The following is a 9,863-nucleotide window of genomic DNA, read 5'->3' as shown; positions in this document are numbered from 1 at the left end:
CCATCTAATTGGCAGTGAGTGAAAGGAGAGGAAGAAAAGAGATAGGAAACAGGCGAGAGCACAGGCCCTTCTTGCTGCTTGGGCATCATTTTGGGTTTCCCTCCATCGAGTCCAGTGAAAGCCCAGAGTGTCTAAGAATGTGAAATTCAGTGAGAATGCGCCTCGTCTTGGGGAAGACCTAGTAGAGCTAGTGAGAAAGTGGGGAGGTCTCTGTGGCTGGTGGCTGGGTAAGGGTGGTGTAGGATCCCTGGCCTCAAGGACCAGTGTATTCATGAGTTGCTGCTGCTTTTTCAGACCCAGAAGCTGACATGTGGGGGTGGAGAGTTAGCACAGTGGTGGGGCATTTGCCTTGCATGCAGATGATCCAGGACGGATGGTGGTTCAAATCCCAGCATCCTATATGGTCCCTCGAGCCTGCCGGGAGCGATTTCTAAGCACAGAGCCTGGAGTGACCACATGAGCGCCTCTGGTGTGGTCCCCCCCCCCCAAAAAAAAAAAGCTGACTTGTATGAGCAGCTGAATGAGCTGCTGTGTGTGGATGGGATGGGGCTTCATCTAGAAGTTGTCACCAATATTATTCTCTTTGGTGGAGAGATGAGACCGGGCTAGTGCCTTCCCAACACCCTCTTTATGCTTAGAGTGAACCCTCTGTCAGGTTCTTGTTCCCTTGCTATTTTCCGAAGTCATTGTGCTGTTCAGATGTGTGTAAGCAACTGCTTTTTAGGGTGACACAGCAAACTTAGGCTATGAGCCCTCGGACAAAGTCCTGATAAACTGCAGAATCTATGAGCCATGAGGTGTGCCGCTGTGTGCTTTGCAGATGGGCCAGGTCACATGTGGACTCGCTCCCTGTACCTGGTGAGTTGACCTTGTACCCTGCCCTCTGCTGGGCAGTTGGGCTCCTCTGCATAAAGCAGGCACTGAGCTGGACTCAATGGCATCTCCATCCAGAACCTTCCAGAACCTCCCAGACTCTTAGCCCCTATAGCTTTGTTCTTTGCTCCAGAGTTTCCAGCCTGGCTTCCTAAATAGTGCTTTGCTTCAGTGCACCCCCAGTGATTCTCCCTGTCAGTCTTTCTTCCTTCTAGTGCTACTCCTCAGTGCTCTTCCTTCTCACAAGAAAGGAGACAGACATAATGGGAGCCTGCAGGCTATTCTGAGAGACATAGGGTCCTTGTGAGCCAACCAAAACTGCACTTTCTAAGTCCCCTAGGACAGGGACACCATGAGAGAGGATGGGTAAGGGGGCCCAGTGATGGAGGCAGTCAGCTTGCGGTGTGTTTGGAGGCCTCATGCATTACTTAGAACTCAGATAAGCCACAGATCACGACACAGAGCAGGTCAGTGGCTGCAGCCTGGCACTCGGTCCTCACAAAGGGCAGGGCAGGGGACTCCATACTGTCTCTTACTCACCTTATTCACCCCACAAAGGGCAGGGCAGGGGACTTCATATTGTCCCAGCTCACCCACTGGCTCTAGGGAGGAGTCTCCTCTCCTGAGGAGTTGGGGCCTCACAGGCTGCACCATTACTAGTGCTCTGGACCAGGGAAGTCTGAAGGGCACCTCCTTCAAACTGTGGGTTCAGGTGACCACAGGAGCAATGCCAGTGGCCCTGGAACCAGGCTTGGTCCATGCCCAATTCTGCTGGGTGCCTGGGAGTTCACATCATCCCTGAACCCTGACTGAGCCAGTGTGTACTGGCACAGCATTCATCAGTGTAGACAGGCCTTGCTGGTCCCGCATCTGTGCAGTGTAGACAAGCCTGTTGGCCTCCGCAGGGTGCAGTGTAGACAGGTGTGCTAGAACCACATCTGTACAGTGTAGGTAGGCCTGCTGGCCCTGTGAGGCCCGAGCCATTCCTGTATCTGAATCCTGAAGTGAAGGATAGTAGGGGAGGACAGCATCCAAGATGGGGGGGACCACTCTGGCTGCGAGTGGGCACAGCTATCCTTAGGCCATCTGTTCCTCCAGAGCTCCACAAGGTCCCACAGTCTGGCCTCTCCTTTGTGGACCATGGGGCAGCTCTGAGATGTGACTGTGCTGGCCACAAACGTAGCTCCTGTGCTCAGGGTCTTGCCTTTCTAGGGCTGTGGACCCAGCAGGTGCTCAGGGAGATAATGGCCCTGTCTGTAGGGCAGCTCATGTGAAGCTAGGCAGGGCCACAGGGCCACAGTCAGCAGGAGTCACAGCCTCAGGTCACAGGTGCCACAGTTGTCACAGCACTGCCAGGACCCCGGCTATTTCCATAGTCCTCTGCAGCTCTTGACAGCTCCCAAGAGACCCCACAGTCCTGACAGATCCCCTATGTCTCCTGCAGATCCCCACAGCCTTGCCAGACCTCCTACTTCCCCCACATGACCCTCAGCAGCACAAGCCCAGCTGGCAGGAGATGGAGATCTTGGCACCGAGGCCCTTGGTTCTCAGAATCGCCAGCACACACACGAACAAGTGCATGCTCCCACGCTGACCCACACAAAGCTGGGGTCTCGGCGCAGCCTGTGTCATTGTCCGAGTGTTCCCCTGGGACCACCAGCTGCAGAGCTCACGTGGCAGCCTCACGATGGCTTTGCCTCAGAAACTGCTGCTCTGGCTGAAGTCCCGGGAGCCCAGCTTCGTGCACACAGGGCGTCTCCTGGGGCCTGGGATGAGGACCTGCGTGTGCCCAGATTAAGGGTCTTTGGATCTGCATTCTGCAAGTGAGGGTGGTGGCCAGACTGCAGGAGCCTCCTCAGAAGGCTCCCTGTGGAGACTGGTGGAGGCATGACAAGATCAAGGACACGCTCATGGAGATGTCTCCAGCTGCTAGAACGAAGAGCAGAGCGAGTTGGTGGAAGAGCCTTTGAACCCAGCTGGCTAGAGCCCCCAAATGCCCCTAGGAAAGAGCAGGATTTTCCACTGGCCCAGCTCCTATTCCTGTATCAGCTGCAGCTGGAGCGCAGGTACTTGTCAACGCACACAGGCAACAGGTGGCAGCTAAGCAGGACAAGAGGAGGCGGCCATGCCAGGACAGTGCCTGGCTGGCAGCACTGTAGGGTAACAGCCAGGGCTCTGGTATGTCCCTGCTGCAGTTTCCTGTCTGGCCACAGCATTTTCTCATTTCTTATGCTTAACCTTGATGGCGCTTCCTCAACTCCTCTCTTTTGGCTTGCTTGCTCACTCATCAGCTCCCCTGGTCCTGTGATTTCTTCTTCTCATCACCCTGAATATATGTGACTATGTGCTTTGTTTGTTTGGGGCCACACACAGAAATTGCTCCTGGCTCAGGGGACCTTATAGAATGCCAGGGACTGAACACATGTCCGTCCTGGGTCAGCCGCATGCAAGGCAAACGCCCTACCACTGTGCTACCGCTCCAGTCCCTGTGACCATGTGCTTTCTTTGAGTTCCTTATTCTCACAGACCCAGGAGGCCTGTGGTGCACAAATACTGGCATGCCTGTCATGTGTGTGCATGCAAGAGCACATGTACATGACACAAAGTGACAGAGGTACACATGAATACACTTGGATATATGCACACATGTACACATGACTCACAAGACAGGGAACATGTGTGTTCACAAGGCATATGGGTCATACATGAGTGCATACATGTATACACACGTGCACACACGTTCCCATGGCACCAGGAGCTCCCTTGGTGTGTCCCAGAGCAGAAATTAGATGCCACAGCTGGCCAATATGCCAGGTTTTGACAGGCCAATGCTCCCGGGTCAGTCCAAGTTCTGACAGGCCAGTGCTCCTGGTTGGGTCCAGGCACTGTCAGGCCATTGCTCCTGGGTTGGGACAGACTCCAGATGGCCCCTTGAAGTGGCTCCAGGTTTTGCCAAGCACTACCATGGGGCTGCCAAGTCCTCAGAGCATCTTATGCCCTCACCCTCTGGGGATGGGCATGAAGACAAATGCCAGTGACCCTGGAATTCCTGCAGCCTCAGCATTTCCAGGTCCCGCTGCGGGGCTTCCCTCCATCTGGTGTGGCATCCCCGATGGGGTGAACAGCCGAGGGCTGAGAGCCAACAGACAGATGCCTGTGCTGCTGTATGGCCAGGCCTGGTGGGGTTGGGGGTGAGGGCACTGAGCCAGCTCTCCTCCTGCAGGGACAGCTCCACTGTGGCAGAAATGATCAGTGCAGGTGGCTGTGGCTGTGCCTAGTCTAGCTGTGCTTTCCAGGACCCTGGAGTACTGTACCTGAGGCTCCTGGACATCTCAGCAGGAACCTGGGAGCCACTGGACAGGTCAGCCAAAAACTAGGGGTCCCTGTAGAGCTCAGAGACCCTCACCTGCATCTGCTCCCTTTGCCTCTCAGATACTTCAGATGTCTCCACTCTCCCATCCAGCCTTCCACCCCTGACCTTCTCCCATCCCAATCACTGATTATCTCCACTCCTGTCCTCTATCACTGATCAGATTCAACCTCCAATCTCCAGTCTCCCATTACTGGACTGTTGTTTTAATATAAAGTCTAAAGTCCTAGTGTTGAAGGTGAGGCCCTTCTTGACATGGCACCTTTAGTCCCTTCTGACAGCAGATCTGGAGAAGGGTAGTGGCGGAGAAATTTTACAGTCAGTCAGTTAAAGTTGCATAGGTGTCAACTCAGTTTATTCCATGGCCCTATCTGCCATGTGCAGACTTTGTGTCATGTCTGCCTAACTCATCTCTTTCTTTCAGGAACTCTCTGTCTCCCTTCCTGCTGTTCTCCATGCATCCTTGCTGTCTTTCTTTCTCTCAGCCAGCATCTTATATTCTTTCTTTATTCTTTTTTTTTTTTTTTTTTAGTGGTGGTGGTGGTAGTGGAGTGGGTGGGTAGGGATGGTGGTGGTGGTGGTGATCTTATATTCTTTATTGGTGGTCTTAAATTTTTATTCCAAACTGCAGACCCCCCCCCCAGGTGTGCATGGGTCTGACCATCCAGGTGAGGTTAATATAGGGCATTGGGGGAGGGATAATCTCACACTGGACATCATACAGATAGACACAGGTAGGTGCACCTGGGTGGGTACATACAAATAGCTATGCAGGTGGGGTACACATGGGGAGAATGCACAGGTGAGGCACACAGATAAGTTGGCTGCCTCTGGCCATGGGAGTGTGTCAACTTGTAAGGGACCCCTTTCTGAGACTGGGAGCCATCAGACAGAAAGCAGGGCAGATTAGGATGACTCACTTGGAGCTGTGGGCACACTAAGGTGCACAGATGCTGGTGAGAGAAAGACAGCAGCCCCTGCAGCCTGGCCCCACAGCTGAACCCAGGGCACCACCCAACACCTTCAAAATATGGGGTGTTGTGTTTGTGTCACCATGATTGAGCATAGCTGTCAGTCAGAGCCAGAGTACACCGAGTCCTGACTGGGTGGTGGACAGAGGGCCAGGCAGTGCCAGTGCAGGTGTGAGGCCGCTGGCAAGTGTGAGCACGTGCTGGGCTAGAAGGAAGCTTCTGCGTCTGCTAGGATCTGACCTCGAGCCGTGACTCAAGCCGCTGGCATGGGGCGCGGAGGGCAGGCGCCTGAAGCAGGCAGGGGAGCCGCGTGGGGCTAGAACATGGTCTGGCACGTGCAGACCTGGGGCCTCGTGTAGCCTGGCACCCACATGGCACTGGGTCCCACCCTCTCCACAATGGTCTCAGGACAGGCCCCTAAGCCTCCACCCCAAGTGTGCAGACAAGTCTGGAGACCCGGGTCTCGCTCGGCTGCATTCACAGATGCACAAGAACTATAGAAGGGGGGGGTGGGGGGGACAGACTCTCAGCTGTGGCTGTGGGAGGACAGGGGTCCAAAGGCAGGGGCCCTGCCGAGAATCTTAGAGTCCACACTCAGAGCAGAGGGAGCTGTATGCAGGGTCCTGGCCAGGTGAGCTGCACACCTGGAGGGAGCACACGGCTGAGCTGCATGGCGTGTTCTCCATTCCCAGCCACGGGTCCTCTGGTCTGTTGATCTTGGCGGTAAGTGGGTCTTACCCTACTCAGTGGGCACGCCTGCAGGGAGACCTACCCTCTGCCAGAGGTGGCACCTCACCTGGGCACCACTGACCCTGCTCCTGCCTCGAGCATCTGAGGTGTTTCCTAGACTCTGCTTGTGGCCATGGGTGGGGCTCATGGTTGCTGGGGGAGCAGATGGAACTTGTGGGGCCGCGGGCAGAGGCCCGGCCATGGAAGGCAGGAGGGAAGCACATTCCTGAGCCTGTACCTTCACCGCAGGGCCAGGAATGCAGAGCTGCTCCCTGCAGGCGCGTGCAGGCTTGTGTGGTGAGAGCCAGTGCCCGGGCAGGGCGTGGCAGTGCCTCCGGAAGTGAAGGCGGGCAGGGGCTTGCCCATCCCACACCACCTCCTGACCCCCTGCGCCCCACGGCCACAAGCTTGGTTGTGGCTTAGAGCCATGGGCTGATAGCACCGGACAGGGGTCCTGGTTCAGGAAGGGAAAAGGCACGCTGGAGACAGAGAGGGGCATGTGGGAACAGGGGGCACCTATGGTGAGACACACAGGGGCACTGAGATGATGGGGCTCTGGAATGAGGGACACAGGGAAATTGAGAAGAGGTGGACACAAGGACACCATGGTGAGGGGACTCTGTGAGAGGACAGAGATAGTGACATCTTCAGACCCTCCTTCTCAGAGTACCTGAGCTGGTACCATCCTTATCTGGGGTCCCTGAGCTGTCACCCACAGAGTCTCCTTCCAGGTCCCTATGAAACATCCTTTTCTGGGAACTCAGACTGCCAATATCCCAGTTTCTGTAGCATCACCACCAGTTTCTTCTTGTCATCTTTCTCCTTGCAGGTGCCATCTGCTATCAGCTGCATGGCATGGCATGGGTCTGGTCAGTCCCCTGGTCCACTGGGAGCCATCTGGTAGGGCAGTCCCTCTTGTCAGTGTCCTCATCAGGGCTGCTGTGTGCTGCCTGTGGAGCAAGAATTGGGTTTCCCTGTTGCTCTGTGTCCAGTGGGCCCTGGGGTGCTGGTGCTTTCAATGATGGCGGCTTGAACAGAACCTTAGCAGGTTGCTTGCTGCAGGCACTAAGTGGTCCTGGGCCATCAGCACCCGTGGGCTGGGGTCATGTCGGGCACCTGGGAGAAGCCAGGTTACTCAGGTGACAGGATGGGGGCCTACTGTGTCTATGTGTTTCAGGATGCTGCTGGGCAGTACTTTGGGGCCAGGAGTCCTCAGAGCGAGTGCAGCAGAGATGTGTACTTGAAGAGCAGGTGCTAGGCAACTTGGATCCATCATGGAAGGCAGGACGGAGATCCATCACTTATTTCAGGTCTGGGATCCATTGCAAAGGTCAGGCCTGGGATCATCACTGAGATCAGGCCTGGATCCATTGCTGAGGTCAGGATGGGATCCATTGCCAAGGTCAGGAATAGGATCCATCACTAGTGTAAGGTATGAGATCCATTGCAAAGGTCAGGTTTGGGATCCATTGCAAAGGTCAGGTCTAGGATCCATCACTGAGGTCGGGACTGGGATCCATTGCTGAGGTCAGGACCTCACCCCTGGAGATGCACTGAGCTATGTTCTGGGGATAGGTGACTCTAGCCTGCCTCTGTGGAGTGTGGAGGCCCTGGACTGCCCAATAGATGCTGGGGCCAGCCTGTTTAGCTATACACAGGCCAAGCGTTCTCTCCTGCGGTCCCACATCTAGTGACCCCACACAGCCTCTCTGGCCTCCCAGTGGACCCGATGGGTGATGTGAGTGTCCACTGGAAAGGCTGTTTTCTAATCCTGGCTGTTTTCCTCACATGCTGACCCTGGTCCCCAGGGGAGACTGGATTTCAGTTTCCACATTCTTCCGAGGAACAAAGGCCACCGGAAACCCCAAAGCAGAACGATACATCCCTCTGGGGTGGATGCTGGGTTGTGGGTTTGTGTTGCTTTGTTTCCAGTGTGGCCCTGAATTCTTTTGGAAAAGGCAATATTTGACTCGAAGGCGGTGACAACTGTGCTCTGGTTACAGGGAACAGAAACTGATGGCCTCCTGGGATGCATTGCCACATCACAGGAACGTGCGTAGAAAGCCGCGCTGCTCCCCACCACACAAGGAGGGCAGCTGGGCACTGGCGAAGTGGAGTCTGGAGAGTCAAGGGGATGCTGCTAGCTGGGAGTGGTCAGCCTGGCACCCCACAGAAGAAACTTGGGGAGGCCCCTCTTGAGGGTTGGGTTGTGTGGGTCAACAGGAAATAGCTGGACTCAGGTTTCAACATCAAGCTGGATGCACAACATGCAGAAGAAGAGTGGCTTGCTGGGTGCTACAGGCCTTCAGCCTGTGGGTCCCATGTTCCGCTCACTCCTCAGAAGTCTTCTCCAGGGAGTGCTACCAAGCTGCCCGCAGTGGGACTCAAGCGCACACTTACCTGCTCCCCGAGTCTTGTCGGGATTCCCGGAGGGCCGGCCTCATACATAGCACCTCACACTGCCAGGCTGGAAGCAGGCAGCTCTCCTGCAGCCTGGGAGGAAGGCGGCTGGCGCTGTTCCCATGTCCCTCTGCAAGGCAGAAACACAGCGAGTATCTAGGCCAGCTGTGCTAGCCCCAAGAGCCACATCAATGCCGCCCTTCATCTCCCTCCTGGCTCTAGCCCTGGCCCACAGCCATCAGCAGAGATGGCACAGGTGCAATTCCCACTGTCCGGTGAAAGGGCTCTGTGTGTGTGCAGGTGCCGGATGGTCACACTCAGCACCCGGCCGTCAGACACAGGGTCAGAGTACAAACACTCACACGCATGCCCTCCCTCAGGCTCCCACTCAGGCTCACATTCACACCACTCATCGTCACACGTACATTCCCCTACTCCCACTCACAGGCCCTTTCACCTACACTCATGTTCACACGTTCACACACACATGTTCTCCCTCGCATACTCATAAGCTCACATGCACTCTCACTCATTGTCACCTACTCCCACTCCCAGACTCACATTCACTCTCCTCATGCTCACACACTCACTTTCACACACACGTCCTCCCTCGAACACTCCCATTCACAGTCTCATGTTCACTCATGCACACTCTCTCGCACAGGCTCATGTCCTCTCACATGCATACTCACACACTTGCTCTCTCAGACTCTCACTCGCAGGTTCAAGTTCACTCACTGACGGTCACACACTGGACTCATATGCTCGTCCTCCCTTTCCCACGTCCACTCCTAGGCTCAGTTTCACTCACACTCATGCTCACACTCACACGCACAGACTTGTGTTTCTTCATTTATGCTCATACACGCTCTCACACACGCTCGAATCTGCAGACACATCGGGGGAAGCTGTGCAGAAGTCTATCAGACTTGGTGAATGAAAATATGACACAGAAGGCTCTGTAAACCCTCAGAGAGGGAACTTCAGTGATGAATTGTCCTGTTGAGGATATTTAATGTACACAAAGAAATGATGGAAGTCAGCAAAGCACACAAAAAGATGAGCAGAAAATGAGAAGACTACAACCAACAGTGACAGAAATGAAGAGTATGGCAGAGACCAACTCTACATGTGAAAGAAAAACGGTAATAGAAGATCTGAGGAGCAGGATGGTAGCTGCTGAAGAAAGGACCAAGGATCTCCAAGTTGAGATGCAAGAAACCTCTAGAAAACAATAGAGGATGCAAACAAACATTTGCAAGGAATGGAACAGCACAGCAGAGAATTGTGAAATGAGTTCAAGAGGACAATGAAAGAATCATTGAAGTACCTGAAGGGCAGGAAGGAGAATTTGATAAAGAACCAGTAGTCAAAGAAATTAAAGGTGCTAGAGTAGAGGCCGGGAAGATGGCGCTAGAGGTCTGGTGTCTGCCTTGCAAGCGCTAGCGTAGGACGGACCATGGTTCAATCCCCCGGCGTCCCATATGGTCCCCCCAAGCCAGGGGTGATTTCTGAGCACT

The sequence above is a fragment of the Suncus etruscus genome, chromosome 12, assembly GCF_024139225.1.
Source record: "Suncus etruscus isolate mSunEtr1 chromosome 12, mSunEtr1.pri.cur, whole genome shotgun sequence".
Taxonomy (NCBI): domain Eukaryota; kingdom Metazoa; phylum Chordata; class Mammalia; order Eulipotyphla; family Soricidae; genus Suncus; species Suncus etruscus.
The sequence above is the reverse complement of the archived record's forward strand: the minus strand, read 5'-3'. Positions refer to the sequence as shown.